This window comes from Wolffia australiana, chromosome 1, assembly GCF_029677425.1.
Source record: "Wolffia australiana isolate 7733 chromosome 1, ASM2967742v1".
Classification (NCBI taxonomy): Eukaryota; Viridiplantae; Streptophyta; class Magnoliopsida; order Alismatales; family Araceae; genus Wolffia; species Wolffia australiana.
In genome coordinates this window covers 10,041,740-10,059,245 of record NC_135835.1, presented here as the reverse complement: position 1 = coordinate 10,059,245, position 17,506 = coordinate 10,041,740, and the positions used below count along the sequence as shown (strand labels likewise).

General features: G+C 36.4%; 1 long non-coding RNA gene across 1 annotated transcript; it reads right to left on the bottom strand.

Annotated features, from left to right (window-relative positions):
* Positions 1-9,767: 9,767 nt before the first annotated feature.
* Positions 9,768-17,270, bottom strand: LOC144705787 (uncharacterized). Its single transcript, XR_013582110.1, has 4 exons — positions 17,142-17,270; positions 16,315-16,439; positions 15,412-15,525; positions 9,768-10,096 (listed from the first exon to the last, which is right to left on the bottom strand). It is a non-coding gene; the product is annotated as an uncharacterized LOC144705787 (long non-coding RNA).
* Positions 17,271-17,506: the final 236 nt, after the last annotated feature.

Genomic DNA, 17,506 nt, shown 5'->3' with positions numbered 1-17,506 from the left:
ACCAATATATAGTATCTCAGACTTTACAAAGTAGAGTGTTTTTTTTATATTTTAGTGGCATGATGCAGCTATTAACCATATATAATTAAAATATGATATCCGATTTTTTGTTTTGGTTGACCTAAAGTCGCACCTAGCGAAAAGGGCTCTAAGCCGCCACATAACCGGCAGCATCTAAAGATGACGTTACCCGGACTGCATAGAAAACAACCTTATTTTCATTAAATCAGGCTCTATCATGTCTCTTCTGTTTCTGGCCGAGGCACATACTATCAGGCTGCTTTAAAATGCAATTATTATTTTTCGACGCATCCTCCCAAAATGAGTCATTTTGTGAATCAATGGTTTGTCTGTCTATCGATATCTATTCTGTCAGATTTTACAAAGTAAAGTGTTTCTACTAATAATTTGTGGCATGATTCGGCTAGTTGCCTATATAAGTAAAATATGAGCTCAGATCTTTTGTTTTGATTGGCCGAAATTCGAACCTAGCAAAAAAGACTCTAAGCCATCACATAGACTGGCATCATCTAAAGTTGACCGTACCCGGCCCACCTATAATACAACAATAAGCCACAGCCATTAAAAAAATAATTAAATCTTTATTATGTCTTAAAAGACAATTTATCATGACGCTAATCACATGAACAGTCCAAGAAGACAGTTAATGATTGGGAGATACAGTGCAGGGATGCGGACAGGACGATTTTTTCGTCCCGGGACGAAAGAATCGTCCCGTCCAAGGGTATGGATGATTTTTGGGACGAATATCCATCCTGATGACGATCGGACGGGACAATTTTTGTCCCTTGGGATGAAAATCTCGTCCGTCCAAACGTCTCAGACGGTTGACGTGCGACTTGGGACAAAAAAACTGATAGAACTAATTACCAAAATAATCTATGGATTTCCAATAAAATGTGGAGAAGGCAATATTTAATCCCTCATTAATTAAGATTATAATTTATTTATATTCATGTCGTTATCATCTTATTTTAGTATTTTCATGCATAAAAGTAAATTTTAACAGATAATTCTGGGTAAAATAAGAATTTCATATTCCGTTTCTCATTAGATCAAATTCCCAGAAAATGCAATAAAAATTCATTATTTAATCCCTAGCATTATACAATTATTTTCATTTCAAAAGTGTCCTTTTGCGAATTGATTAAGATAGGCAACAATAAATTTGAATACATATCTAAAAGTAAATATTTATCTATATACTGTTTTCTAACAATATACTATATCATGGTTTTATGTTTCATGGGTCAATGGGTAAAAGGTAGCTACTGATCTCCATTTGGAAAGATAATTTTTAAGTTTTTAATGATATATAATCTCATGCTTTTAGATTTCATAGTACATTGGGAAAAAAGAAGCGTCTGCTCAAAATTCTAAGTGAGTAATATCTTTTTCCAATTTGAAAAAGAGTCAACAATCCATCAGAATTCACACTGACGCCTTTAACCCATCTAGATTTTTCTAGCTTGTCTCTGAGATACGGCATTTTACTGTCGCACACCAACCATAACATGAAATTCAATGCAGAGATTTAGAGAATTTCATGGCTTGGTAGGTGAATTACAATAAAAAAGAATCAAAATGGAAGAGAAACACCATGGTAAATCAGTAGGCTTTGGATCCTGATTGGGTTGTTCCTTTGTCTCAGAGTTGAGACGACGGGGACGGTGGTGGCTACTGCACCCTCTTGTAGCCATGTATCCACTTTGTATCTCCGGCGTCGGCATCTCCAGGTGAATGGATCTGCTCTTTGTCTCTCTAGAAGAAGAGAGAAAATGCCCTATTTTTATTTCAGGTGTCCTGTGATTTAACTATTCAAATACACCTCAAACTAATTTCTGAAATAGGTATAAAAATGAGAATATGAGTGCAAATGCATGGGTGAAAAAACATTAGGCATTAATAATTTTGAATGCGTCTCTAAAAGTTCCACAAAACAGCAACCCCATCAGGGAAGATGTTTGAACGAGCGAGAGGTACAAGGCGATGTAAGGTTGGGAGAGGCCATCACATGGTCCGAGGAGTGTTAAATCCTGCCATGAAACGACAACTGAAGATTAGATTTGCACAGAAAAAAATGAACTGGAATGGACAAAAAAAAACAAAAAAAATCAGGTCTTCTTGTGGGGCTTCAAATTTGCTATCATTTAGCTACTTAATCTAGATATCTCAAGCTTCATAGATATGTGAGATAATTATATATGGTCATGTTATGATAACATGGTATCCATTAGCTTACAAATAAATATAAGTGAAAGTTTTTACCCAGTGGGGGCATGGACATACTTATCAACTAAAGATACGATCAACTTAGATAAAAGGCTTCAGTAACATAACTAATGAATCATCAAATCAATAGGACCCAAAAATGAATAGCCTTGAGATCTGACATGAATAAACAGATGGGAAACATAGCTTTAGCCAAGAAGAGAACCAGAGTAATATTAAAATAGAGATATCATTACATAGAGAAATATGTTGGCATATATATTGGATGTAGTGTACACATGCCAAATGGCGGCACTAGCTGGCCCAAAGGACGACAACTACTGGATGAGACTTTGTACATTCGTGATAAATGACTTGACATAAATATTCAGTTAATTTTCTTGTGATTGGTTAGTCAGTCCAAAGACAGGCTTGCTAGTTAACAGGAATTTTTTGTCTATGTTATTATTCACGACAAGACATCACTTGCAGTTAATGTAATTGTTCAAAGATGATACATTAATGGTGTGCCCAATGTCTTGCAATGGGTTTGCACTTTATTTTCTATTCAGTTCCTTATGTGAGCTATTTTTCATATTCTACACGAGTACATCACCGTTCAAGGACATAGACTTCCTATCTTGAATCCTAATAACTTTCAGACATGGAAGAAAGATGTGATGCTTGCCCTCACATACTCAAATCTTTGTTATGCCATGAGATCTGAAAAACCAGAAAATGGGATTTATTAAGCCTGACACCCTTATACATGTGGTGGCTTGACTCTGGGGCAAAGATGAAGTTAACGATACAAACCTATGTCATGACACGAAGAAATTTTTGTCGAGTCATTGATAAGCCAAAAATAGGGGTGAATTTTACTAAATTTTAATCCCTTGTCGTTGTCAATTTTAGCTTATACAATAAAATTTATAAAAACCCTACTTAAGATGTGTAGTGATAAGTAAAGGGTATCGTCCAAGGGAAGCTAGCAAGTTAATTCAATAGACGATCAAATTGAATAATTTGACACTAATTAAAACTAATTTGATCTTCAATGAAGATCAAATCACCCTAATTAAAGGATAAATTTAGAAAGGGAGGTAGGAGAGATGAGAGGAGTAGAAGAATATGGGGCTCTAAATTGGCTTCTTTGATCCAAAGAAAAGGGTCAAAGGGGTCAATTAGAGAGGTTGAGAGGAGAAAATTTTGATTTGTTTTGGTTGGTTCCGTAGGCTTCATGATTCAAAAATAACTACTCTATTGGATAATAAAAAGGGAAATTTAATCTCCTAGAAATTGAAGTTTTTTTATAGCTTTTTTTAATGTGCACTTGGAATAGCTAGCTAAATTTCTCAATTTCTCCTCTCAATCCTAGAAAGGGCTTGTACATGCAACTCAAGCCAAGCGATTTAGAAGTTCAGACCAGAATCAAGAAGAACAATAAAAATACACCAAAAATTCAAATACAAAGAAGGAAAAAGTTCCAAATAGGTTGATCCAAGCTAGAGCTCCTCTCTATCTTACATCTGTGAAAGAGCGCCATCAAGAATGATCCCCTCCTCTCGAAATTCGGCTTTTATATTTAGGTTAAATGGTGAAAATTATCATTTTACCCCTAATTAGTAATTAATTTTTGTCCATCAATGTAGGCTTGATCTGAATAATCCAACTATATAGATAGAAAGAGGGGATCAAGATGAGAAAATCCTTAAAAATCATCTCAATCGGACTTCAGGAACAAAAGTTATTAATAAATGAAAATCGACCAATCGAAGCCATCGGATCAATTTCCATTTATTTAATTTAATTTAATTTATACATGCAATGTTGTGTCATTCCCTGATTGGCCGACGCATTTGAAGTTTAAAAACCCCCTTCTTGGAATTAAAAATAAAGAGAAAGCAATGAAAACAAACAAAACACATGGCGCTTTGCACTTACTTGGGCGCTTTTCATAAATCCAACCACTCATAGAGTGCCACGTCATCTCCCGTGCATGCGCTTTGTATGCACATCACGGGAGGTGAGCTTACCTCCAGGAGAGAGAATGGTCTCGAATTTTGCAGAAATGTCACTCATTAAATGCGCATATGCAAAAGGATGACCCCCAAAAATATTTGTGTATATCCTATTCGCTTTCTCTCTCCTCCTCATAAAAACCATTAAAAAATTGCTGATTAATTGAAATAAAACCTTGTAACTATTTTAACTGCTTACAGCCATGACCGAGAGCCGTTTTAAGGGCATAATTACAGCAAAATTTTAAGAAAAATCCCTTTTACTTTTGAAATTGCTTAAATACTCATATTTTCCATGTAAATATATCATTTTCCTAGTTAAAAATTCATTTCTTCCTCGAATAAATTCCCAAATATTCCAATAAAATTCCAGAAATTTCTAAAAAATTTATTCGTCCCCACATTAATTAACATCAAAATTAAATTTTAAACCTGCCATTTTCATTTAAAAATAATTATTTCGAGCTTAAATAAATCCCAGAAAATTCTTAAAATTAACAGAAAATTAGGGAAAAATCAGAAATCACTTGGAAACATTAAATATGTGTAAATATATGATAAAAATTCCATTTTAAGCTCTTTAAGTGCATAAAATTGTTCTAGTAGCATGAAATAAAGACCAAATTTAGGATGTTATCAGTCATTTTGAGATTAAGGATCTCGGTGAAGCCTCATATGTATTGGGCATTCAGATATATCGTGATCGCTCTCAAAATATCTTAGGTTTATCCCAATAGGGATATATTGAAGAAATCCTTAAATAATATGGCATCAAAGATTATAAACCTCTAGACATCCCTATTACTAAAGGAGACAAGTTTAGTCCATTCACCCCTATTCATACGTGTACATTTCCAACTTAGTCCTCCATATTCTAAATGGATATCAACTGAAGTTTGTTTATGCATGCTTAAATTTAGGAGATTACTCGTGTATGACAAGAACTTCATAATGTGTCTATTACTGAACGAGCATCAAAATACAAACTCCCAATGAATTACATATCCTCATGAGGTATTAAACTCATATGAGCAGTGTGTTCATGAAAGACCTTTGGCGGCAGTCCTTTCGTGAGTGGATCCACTACATGGAGTTTGTCCCAATATGCTCAATAGACAACTTTCCTGTCTAAACTTTTTCTTTTACAACTAGGAACTTGATATCAATGTGCTTTGACTTTGTTGAGCTCCTGTTGTTATCGGCAAATATAATGGCTGACTGATTATCACAATAGAGCTTCAACGGTCTTTCAATGCCATCAACAATTCTCAAGCTAGTGACAAAATTCTTCAGCCGATTGCCTTGATTTGATAGTCTGCTGCCATAGTAGAAGATGTTATCAATGCTTGCTTTGCACTTCTCCAAGATATAGCTCCTCCTGCTAACAGAAAAATATAGTATGAAGTAGATTTTATGCTATCAATGCATCCATCAAAATCAAAAGCAGAATACCCAATGATCTCTAAGTGATCTGATTTCTTGTTTGTGAGCATATATTCTTTTGTTCTCTGAAGGTATCGCATGACTCTCTTGGTTACTTTCCAATGATCCATACCTTGATTACTCAAATATCAGCCAAGTATACCAACAATATGAACAATATCTGGGCGTGTACAAACTGGTGCATACATAAGACTTTCCACAACTAAGGCATGACGAATCTTTTGCATTTCCTGGCTTTCAAAAATGTTCTTTGAACACTGATCAAGACTAAACTTGTCTCCTTTAGCTATAGGGGTGTCAAGAGGTTTACAATCTTCCATGCCATATTGTTTAAGGATTTTTTCAATATATCCCTTTCGAGAAAAACCTAAGATATTTTGAGAGTGATCATGATATATCTGAATGCTCAATACATATGAGGCTTCACCAAGATCCTGATAAGTTAAAATTTAAGGGTTTTATGTCGTTATTTTGATTTAGACTTAACCAATAATTTTTATGAAAAATTTCCACTTAAATACTCTATAATTAATATAGGGGAAGTAATGAATTGATCCACAAAGAGGCAGAAATTTAATTTCAGAATTTTTCTCAAGCTTGGAATGAAGTGAGTTTAAAAGTGAGACATATAATTTATTTGATTTTTATGGATATTTAGTTAATTTATATAAATTCCTATGATCTAAATTAAATCATAATTACAAAGAAAAGCACTAAAATATTTTAGATTATTTTTTTAATTTTTAATTAACACTAGAAATAGGAAATAATTTTTTTGATTTTTTTAAAATTTAATGAACACCAAAAATACTAGAAATATTAAAAACCAGAGTTAAATATTTTTTTGGAATTTTTTAAATGTTAAAAATTTTGTAAACGAGAGTTATATTAATTTTAGGCAATTTTTTGATTTTTTTGGAATTTTTAAATATATAAAATAAGAAAATTACCTTTTTCGGCTATCACCGCGGGTGGCGACAGCGAAGTAACGACGACGGCTAATCGGATGAGCGGGTGGTCCTTGTGTGGCCCGTATAGGGCTGGCCTTAGTGGATCAGCCCACTAAAGCTCAGCCCAATCCGACTAAGTCAAGACTTAGCCAAATGGGCTAAGCCCTAATGGGCTTGACCCAATATGGTTAGGACTTAGTCAATTTGACTAAGTCCCCCACTCCACTTTTTTTGCCCTAAAAGATGGAATTCAAACACGATTTTTTTTTTAATTTGAAAGGAAGAGTGAAGGATGATCTAGAGAGAGACTGGAATGTATTTTAGAGAGAGAAATAAATGGTTTTAGAGATAGAAAATGAAGAGAGAGTGTAGAAGAAGTTTGAGATGGAATTTGAAGGTGAAATGAAGGATACTTTCTATGAAATTTCAAGAGGATGAACTAGGGATAAATATGAAGATCTGAAACAATTCTAGAGAGATAAAGAAGGGAAAACTGAATGTTTAGAGTGAGAAAATGATAGATTTTAAGGGTAAATGGATGGTTGATGATGTGAAAATGGAACCTAGGTTCCTTAGACCTCAATGCAAGCCTGGTGAGCCCTCAATGCTTCATCTCAAGTTTGAATCCTTATATTTTGCCAGGATCAAGTGTTTTTGAATGCAAACAAGAGATGAGGTTGAATGAAAACCTAAACAAACTTACATTAAGTAGGTTGAACAACGTGGATCCTGAAATATGCCTTGTCCTACTGTCCAGCCACTTGATAGAGCACATATAGAATGAGGGGAAATGAGGGAGAAAAGAGTATTTATAGATTGGAATAATTATTAAAATACCCCTTTGGGTATTTTCTATTTTATTTTCTTGCCATTTTTGCCTCTTTTTTTCCATGGGTTTAGAGTTTTCCCTTGTAATATACAACTTCTTTCTTTGGAAGGCTTTTGAGAGCCTAATGGACAGGTTAGGTTGTGGCCCATCTTCCTTTGATTTCTCATTTGAAGGCCCCCAACACCTTGTTTCTCCTTTCAAGCCCCCTTTTGAGAATCACTAAACTCTAAAAAATTCTCCAGCTCTTGAAGAATTGTATCTTCATATTCTTGTGAATTTCTGCACATGTGAAACTATAGAATACTCACCAGTACTAAAACTGCTTGACTTCAAAGAAGTCAAGAGTTTAGTAAAAAATAACCATAATGTGCAAAAATTAGAATTTATAGCTTGTGCATAAATATTTAGTTGATTCAAATAATAACATGATAAATTCTGAATTAATAATACCATAATAATTTAAAATGAATCTAAATATTCATTAAGTTATCATGTTATCAGATCCTTCATCTCAAAATGACTGGACAAAAATTTCATTGTATCATGAAGTAGGTTTGTATCATTTTTGGCAAGTAATATGTCATCAACATGTAAGATGATAAATATGTATTTACTCGCACTAAACTTATAGTACACACATTCATCTACTAAATTTACCTCAAAACTAAAAGGGACAATAATTTGATAAATTTTTCTATACCATTGACAAGAAGCTTGCGTTAGACCATAGATGGACTTCTTTAATTTGCATACCATAGACTTTGGAGCTCTGATCACAAAGTTTTTTGGTTGCACCATATATAGGTCTCATTAATGTCTCCATTGAGAAACGCGGTCTTGACATCCATCTGGTATAGCTCAATATTAAATTACACTATAAGTGCCATTATAATTATATAGAAGTCTTTCAATGAAACTGGAGAGAAACTCTCATTATAATATATGTCATCTTTTTGAGTAATACCTTTTGCAACAAGGCTAGATTTATATCTTTCCATATTACCCTTTGAATTGATTTTGGTTTTAAATATCCTTTTACAACCAATGGACTTCTTACCTTCGGGGGTAATGGGACAATATCCCAAACGTCATTGTCAGCCATAGATTTTACCTCTTTGTTCGTGGCATCTATCCACTTTTGAGAGTTGAAATTTTGCATGGTCTGTTTTATATTAAGACGATTATCTTCCATGATCTCAAAATCAGCCTCATGTTCTTGGAGAAAAATAATATAGTCATCCGAAATTGCAGATTTTCTTTCTCTAGTGGGTCTTCTTAAGGGCACTTGTATTTAAGGTTGTGATGTTTGTTTAACTAGAATAGAGGAGCATAAAGCATTATCCTGAATTAGTGGTGCCTTTGTTGGAGCACCAAGCGTGATTAGTTCGTCTTTGTGGTAATCATCAATAACTAAAGGGCATCCTCTAATTCTTCTGTAAAGGCAACGTCATGAACTTTATTTCCCCCTGCAAACTCAACATCCTCCAAGAAGTGAGCATTTCTCGTCTCAAAAATGGCTTTAGTAGTGGGGCCATAAATTTTAAACCTATAGATATTTCAGAATACCCAACAAAATAGCAAGTGACAGTTCTGGAGGCAAGCTTTGGTTCATTAAGCAAGAGGGGTCGTGCTTCTGCTTGACAACCCCAAATGTGTAATTATTTCAAACTTGGTATGCGAGTTGTCCAAAGCTCAGATGGAGTTTTCTTAGTTGCCTTTATTGGAATTCGATTAAGTAAATAGGTAGTGCTTCAACCCAAAGGTTCATTGGATGAGCTAATTATGCAAGCATACTTCTAACCATATCTTGGAGTGTTCTATTTTATCTCTCGGCAACACCATTCATGTGGGGTGAAACTGGCATGGTGTATTGAGGAACAATACCACACTCTAATAGATATTCAGCAAAAGGTCCTGGACATTGTTCGCTTGATCCATCATATTGGCCATAGAATTCTCCTCCACGGTCAGATTTTACGGTCTTAATTTGCTTGTTTAGATGATTTTCAACTTCAGCTTTATATTTCTAAAACATTTCCACCGATTCTTATTTCTCATGAATGATATATAAGTACACATACCAAATGTGTACGTATATCTCATCAAATCAATTGGATCCAAAAATGAATAACCTTGATATCTGACATGAATAAACAAATGGGAAACATAGCTTTAGCCAAGAAGAGAACCAGAGTAATATTAAAATAGAGATATCATTACATAAGATAAATAAGCTAATTTTTTTGTGATAAATGAAATCACCAAGTTCTCTTTGTTCACAGTTGTGCATTGGGTGGGCAGCTAATTCGCCATTTCTTAAGGGGTTTTAAGGGGGTTTAAGGGGGGCGAACAATTTCTATAATTTATCACATTCAAAGGGTGATTTAAAGGGATGAAAACCATTGAGAGATAATTATGAGAATAGGAAGTGCAGAAAAAGTCAGTTTCATCGATAGGATTTAAACCGATAATTTTGTCATAAATGAGAGGAATTTTGCAATCATCTAAAACCCAAAGGATATAATGTAAAATGATGGGTACTAGCAAGACTTACCATGAAACGGTAGAACGTAACAACAACGTAAACCCTTCCTCTATCTTCCTTTTGTTCCCCCCTTACTCTGTTACGTGGAATAGAGAGAGTTAACAAAAAGAATCATGAATGCGCATAGGCTAGAAAGCTTTAGAACATAACACACCAGCACCCGAGCTGTGATGAACCTATTATATGTCATGTATTTATACATATTTTAAGGGCATTTTGGGATAAATTCATGTGTATTTAGCTCTATTTCATGAAATATTGCATGTCATGCACTAAATAGAACAAATGATGAAAATGATGCATTTTAATATTAAAAGATACGCATATTTTACAAATTCAATATTTCATTAGCTAAAACATCCATTTAATACACATTTAATCGTCTCATGTTCTATTTAGTATCTTTTCTATGAAATCGCAGGAGAAAAATCTGGATTTGATTTGCAGGAAGAGATGGAGAAATTTCATTTTGAAAGAAAATATAAAAATAAAATAAAATAAAATTGTTCTTTTGGGCCGGAGGGAGCAACCAAGGGTGGGCCTCAAGCCAGCAGCCAGGCCAGCAAGCGCATAGCGCTCAAGCCAGCCCAGCCGGTAGGCGAGGCCCATCACAAGGGAGCTCTCCACGGAGCCTGCCTGCACAAGCCCATGCACAAGGCGGCCCACAATCGAGCCCGCGCAGGCCCAATATCCGATCGCACAAGAGAGGTAAGCCATTTATTTGAATTCGTAAGACAAGAATCATCGAGATTTATATAAAGTTTTATATTCTTAAAAGTTTCAATATGGGATTACGAAATCCCATTCCTTTTAAGTTAAATGGCATTGGGCCGAGCTTTTAAATTAATAAAAAAAAAAACGGATCGCGGCCTGACGGGCCGCGATCTTAAAGAAAACAAAAAGGAAAATAATTCCAGGCTTCGAGCCGATCCGGCCCGAAGCCCGTATTCTTTCGGGCTTTCTTAAGTAAACGGACATGATCTTATCCGTTTGATCTTCTTTAAGAAGATCGAATGGTGGGGATCTGTCCTGTTTATTTAACAATTGTTTTCTATTTCTTTTAGGCTGACGAAGCGCGAAACCTAGCGGCGTGGACGAATAGGAGATCGGAGTCATGACGAGGCAGCTGACGAGTCAGCTGACGGGGCAGGGACTCGGGTACACCGTAAGAGCGGGTCCACGGCTGCGATTTAATTGCAGCCGTTGGACGTTTTAAAGGGAAAATCGAACGGCCAGGGGCATTTCCGTCCACCTCCGCCCCTGCCCGTCGACTCCGCCGGTCGGAGGTCGTTCTCGGTCGGCGAGGTGGGACCAGGAGTTATCCTACGGGCCCGGAGAGTTCCCAGGGCCATCCTCCTCCATTTGACGGCCCAAGGAACTCCTCCCAGGCCATTAAAAGGGGCTGAGAGCCCCGAATTTGAACCATCTTTCGACCGAGATCTGAGAACAGCAGAGGATTCGTCCGGCGGCGGCGAGAACGGTAGGAGGGTCATGACAACCTCCTAACGATTCAAGAAGCTCCAGAAGGCTTCAAGGAAGAGCTGGGAGAACCGAATTCTGTGCCAGCACGGGAGAAAAGAGAACAGGAACCCGCACACCGACGCTAGGCGGCGGCGACCGGCGCCGCCATTCTCGTTCTTTTCTTCAAGGCAAAATCTGGTAATCCAATTTCTTCTTTGTCAAAACTCAATAGTTTAATACTTAAATTTGAGTTAAGTTTGTTCAAATTATTCCAGTTCGATCACAAATCAGCTACCGCAATTTCTGTTGGACATTTCATCAAACACCTCACGTGTTCGATGAATATGTCTCGACTCACCTAAATTTTATCTCTCACAACTTTATAAAAATAAGAAAATATATATCTCGTCTTCTCTTGGGCATTCTGTCGAACACCATCCATGCGTTCAACAGAATCCACGTTTTATCAATATTCGAAGCCTTTTGGGCATTCTGTCGGGTGTTCGACTGACTCATCCCTTTTCTTTCATGAAATTAAACGTAAACATACATAAAAAAAACCCTATAAAACTACATAAAAGCTATAAGTCTGTAAGTCTATAAGTAGTACTCTATAAGTCTAACCTATTATATCGTTGTATTAACTTCTAGTATTATCCTCCATATCTTCCTAATATCTCATTACAATACTGAAGTTCTTACTTAGCATATTAAAGTTAGATACTATTAGATACCTACTTCTTCATCAATCTTAGTAATATATATATATATCTTGCTCTCTTCCCTCTAATCTCTCTTAGTTTATATACATATATATACTGATCTACATAACTCCTCTTCATTCTTCTATTCTCTCATTACTAATTAATCCTATTAAGTACTCTATATTTCTTAACTAGTTACCTAGTATCTTAATTCCATATTACTCATAATAACTATATATTTCCCCTTCTCTCATAGTGTTATTAAACTTATATTCTCTATACTCTCTAATTACTTATCTCTTCTCTTCTTCTTATCTTTAGTATTAGTACTAGATTTTAACAAAGATAACTCAATTATCGAATTTAAATCTAAAGCCCAGTCCCTGTGGAGACGACCTTGCTCACACTATACCCGAGTAAGTTTCTATACATATTATAAATTTATTTGATTGTAGGCAAATTAAAAATCACAAATGACACATTAAAATTAACACCCCAATTTGCCTCCGTCAAGCTGTCACCGTCGTTCGAGGCATCATCAGAGTCAAAGGAGTCCCAGTCTGCATGACATAACTATGCTCAAAGCATCATCAACATCTCAATGCTTTCTGCATCCAGGCGTGATCTTCGATATGTGGTGATGCCTCAACCAACTGAAAAAAGCCTCTCCACCGGTGCACTAGTCGAACTCACGACAAGAAAGTGACAAGTAATTTTTGTCAAATTCGGAAAGTATCGCGTCCCGACATCCTTCCACCAACTTAGAGGATTATCCTCCTCCTTTTTGCATGGGATGTTAAAATACATATCCAGCTCTTGCTTGGGCATTGAGTGTGGTCGCTGACGACTACACGACCGCATATATTACCGCTTGGATGAAACATATTGTGTCAGGTGATGACTTTCTGACGATTCTCCCTGTTCTGAGTCACATTCAGGTGACTTTGTAATAGATGCATAATCCAAGAGACTGTCAATATAGGAAAGTACACTTTGGCGACATGACAGATGCGCAACCTCTATTTAGATAATGGATCAAATGTCACTACAATAGCGACGATATTATTGCCCCAAAGTACCCATGCATACTGCATCAACTTGTTAAGCATAGCATCCAACGCTGCCCCTGCATTGTACGTAGCCTGCTCGAGGTGATTCTTCAGTTTCGCAACCAATGACGTTACTTCAATTATTGACAATTTCTTCACCGAATACACAAAGTCAGTATCGTGGCATACTGGGCTGAGGATGCCCATGCATTCATCAATCAACACCTAGTCCTCTTGACATAGGCAGTAATCTCTAGTCAATGTCGAAAGGAACCTCTCTCTTGGCAAGAGCACGCTCTAACATAGTGAAAGTGGAGTTCCACCGCGTTGGGGAGTTGACCTTTATCTTGTTCAAATCCTGGAGCTCAAACATTTTGCACATATCAACATATTTCTCCATACATTGTGTGGATCCTTGAGTGGCATTGACGATGGCTCTCACACGTGAAACTGCTAGTCCCAAAGGTGCAACTGTCGCCGTAGTATCTTTGTCGACCTGTGAATCGGTTGGTTCATCCGTGTCCAACGGTGCATCTGCGCGAAGATCTCGGACACGTAGCGTATTACTTCCAGGAGGTTCTAGATATGACCTTAAGTTCGGCCTGGAGTACGAGGTTCAATACATGGGCAACACATGGTGCATGTCGATCCATAGTTAATTGGGGGTTTACAGTCTTCAATTGATCCACAATGGAGGCCAGCATCGTTCTGTTGTTGGACGCATTGTTTGTGGTGATGGCACACAGCTTTGATTCAATGGCGTATTCATATGCAACTTCCACGATGATCCTCGCTAAGTTCGTGCCGCAATGGGATCCCTTGATCTGTCGCAGACCAAGAAGAAGCTCAAGGAGCTTCCACGCGGTGTCAATCTAGTGGGTAGTGACACCAAGAAAGGCGAGGTTATTTTGGGATGTCCAAGCATCCACGGTAAGTGAGATGTTGGAGACATTGGCAAACGTCTTCACCAGCTTCCCTTAGACTTCTATGTACATCTTTTCAGCCATCACCTTGACCACATCCGGACTAGGGATGTCCCCAACCACTTGTGTCCCGTATAACCACAGTCTTTAGAAAGACTTCTTCGCAAGACGCCGAGGAAGATCGTTGTCACAGATGAACCTAACGAACTCTTCTCTTGTCTGCGCCATGTTGATGCCATGTAAGTACGACTTGTGGGAGAGTATTTCATAGTACATAATGGTTCAGTGCTTCATCCAGACTCCCTTAATTTCATTGTGAAACTTATAGTGCGACTTCTCTAAATGTCTCCAAAATACGTTTGTGCTCTTATCTTTATTCCTTTTGATGATGACCTTACGGGTGGAGTACTTTGCTTCACATAATGTGCACTGGTACTTGTCCGGGGCAACTTCAACAAATCGATCGATTGCATTTTCCGCTTTGAGTTGAGATGTTGTCATCAACCTCTACTGGGATGCACTCCGCAGACACTGACACCGCTGCCGTAGCTGTCGATTTTAGAGTGGTACCAGATGTAGACTCCATTACTCTACCTAGTTAATTCACAAGACGCAATCATTTGTAAAATGCATGTGACTCACAATTATCATGACATTAAACTATAAAATAATGAACAGTACTTAAATAAGTATTCTTCGAATTGGAATGAGGGATCCATACTTATTTTGGAAAAGCCAATCTTGTTCATATAGCATCTCACATGAATCATTAAGAAGACAACGATCATGGTTGGTTTACTAACGTCTACACCAATCATATAAATCATAAAATCTTTTGAAGAAACACGTACAAACGTTATTATTATTGGGCCATTCTACGTAAAAAGCCAAATGACTTTGCACATAGTTAAAACTTATTAAGATTTGTAAACAATTTAAAATTTTATTTATCCTAAAACAAATTTAACTAACTTACTTAAGCATATACCTTCATACTGTCCTCTAGATAAAATTATTTGAATAATTACATTTATGCGGAAACACCCCACTACCTGACAAGTAATCTTCTTACATCAAAGAATGAATTATTACAAAAATGCAAATCCAAGGGAAAAAACAATCTGTCAGTAGTATAATATATAAAATACTAAGAGATTTTAATCTAAGAAAACTACTCCCATCAACAACCACCACCCAATAAAATTAACCCTTTATAAAGCAGCTGAATGAGAGCGCAAAGAAGAATGTACACACCTGATTACAAAAAAAATTTCTGACCCAAAAGAGGCTAAAAGGATTAGGAGCCAAGCCCAGTTAGCTAGGTGAAGAGCGTAACCACGTACCGGCGGTACCCGCAGAAGGGAAAGACTTCATAAGACAGATTGAATTAATGAGCTGAATTAGCACAACATCATTAATTTAAATTACATGGAAAAAGTTCATTTTAAATGGTCGAATTTAAAAATGATTGGTCCATTCTACGTAAAAAACCAAATGACTTCATGCATTGTTAAAACATATTCAGGTTTGTAAACAATTTAAAGTTTTAATAATCCTAGATCAAATTTAATTAGCTTATTTAAGCATCATTATTCCTAAAGTAGATTAAACTCAAAATTTCAAAACACCACAATCATTTAAAAAACAAAGAATATGAAAAAATAAACAATACAATTCACCAAAGAAAACAAAGCCACCTAATTTCTGATAGAAATATTAAAAAGTTGCATTAATTCTGAGAAATAAGGCCATTGTAAGAAATAAGGCCAATAGACCGATTTTCAATGCAGACACATTGATAATTTGATGGAAAATCAAGAAAGCACTTATTGCCTTATTTATCTAAGAGTAGTCAAGCCTACGTCCATGAATCCAAACATTTTTATTTATATATGTCTGAATATTCTGAAACAACCGAGCAATGAGGAAAGACAATTTTTTATATTTAATAATGATTTAAGTATATTCCACAAGTCATTGTCGGTAAGTTTTATGAAAAAAATATTTAATTTAACAAAAGATATGTTAAAATGGTGGCATATGATCGTTATTTAATTTAACAAAGACCGAAACAGAATCGTGAGATAAGATACATATTTCAATCCTTGAGTAAAAGCGGGCAGCTGCAATTCAGTCAGTGAAATCACAAATTTTTACCTAGTTGTTGGAATACCATTGGAATTATAGACATCAATCGACCCATCCGAAATGCCATGAGCCTGGTTGAGAATCCTCTGAATCCCCTTCTCAACTAAACCTTTGAAGATAACGTCACTCCTCATCTACATTGCACTTCCATCTCAGCATATATATTGACTCAAGATAACTTTCACAATATCAATAATATCCGTGAAGTTGCATGTCAGAACTATGACGTTGTATAGAATTGATATAGAAATAAAGACGTTTGCCCATCAATAATAGAATTAATGTCCATCAAAAATAGATTTGATTTAGAATTTGCCCGCCAAAAATTAATGTCCAATTTTTTAATAAAAATAAAGACGTTTAAACATCTCGTCACCATCTATTTGATCGTCTGCACTTACATTGTGGTTGTCAAGGAAAAGTAGCAATCCCTGAGGCTAGATTCCTATCAGCGATGAATAGATATGAAGAACAACCCCTAGGACTCACTATGTTAAATTTTGTCGGCAATAATTCTGAGACAGATTAAGATATTGAATTGAAATAGGCCGGGCTTTTGATAAAAGAGAGCCGCATTACAAAATCACTCAAAAATTCTTCGGAATTATACGTCTATATGAAATCAACATTGAAATATTTATATAATCAACTCCTTGAGTTTTATAGTCAATAAGCACCAAATTCCCAAATTAAAGTAATAGATAAATAAAAAAAGGAAAGACGCTCTTTCCCCGGTGATGGAAAGATCGGACCAACAAGCATAATTCCCAAACTAAATGCAAGAGCAGAATAGAAGCGAATGAAAAATATAGAGAGCAGAACGGATGCAAACATACCTCGACGTCAGGGAAGCGAACTCCAACTATGCGAACGGCGCATAGGGCATCCTTCCAAATTCCAAAAGCACCAAAACTAAACCACTGAACCTAGGTTTCGGGCGCGAATTGACTCATGTTTCAAAATATTTGAAATCATTGCTTTAGGATTTTTTTGTCGGGGATGAAGGACGGGACAGTTTTTAGCCTGGACGGGACAAAAACCGTCCCGAGATTTTTAGACGGGGCAGTTTTTTAATTGTTGGACGAAAAACCTTCCCGTCCTTCGTCCCTGCACTTACAACGGGTGTAAGACGGGACGAATTTCGTACCGTCCCGTCCTTCGTCCACGTCGGGGACGATCCGGAACTAGTACGGGAGAAACT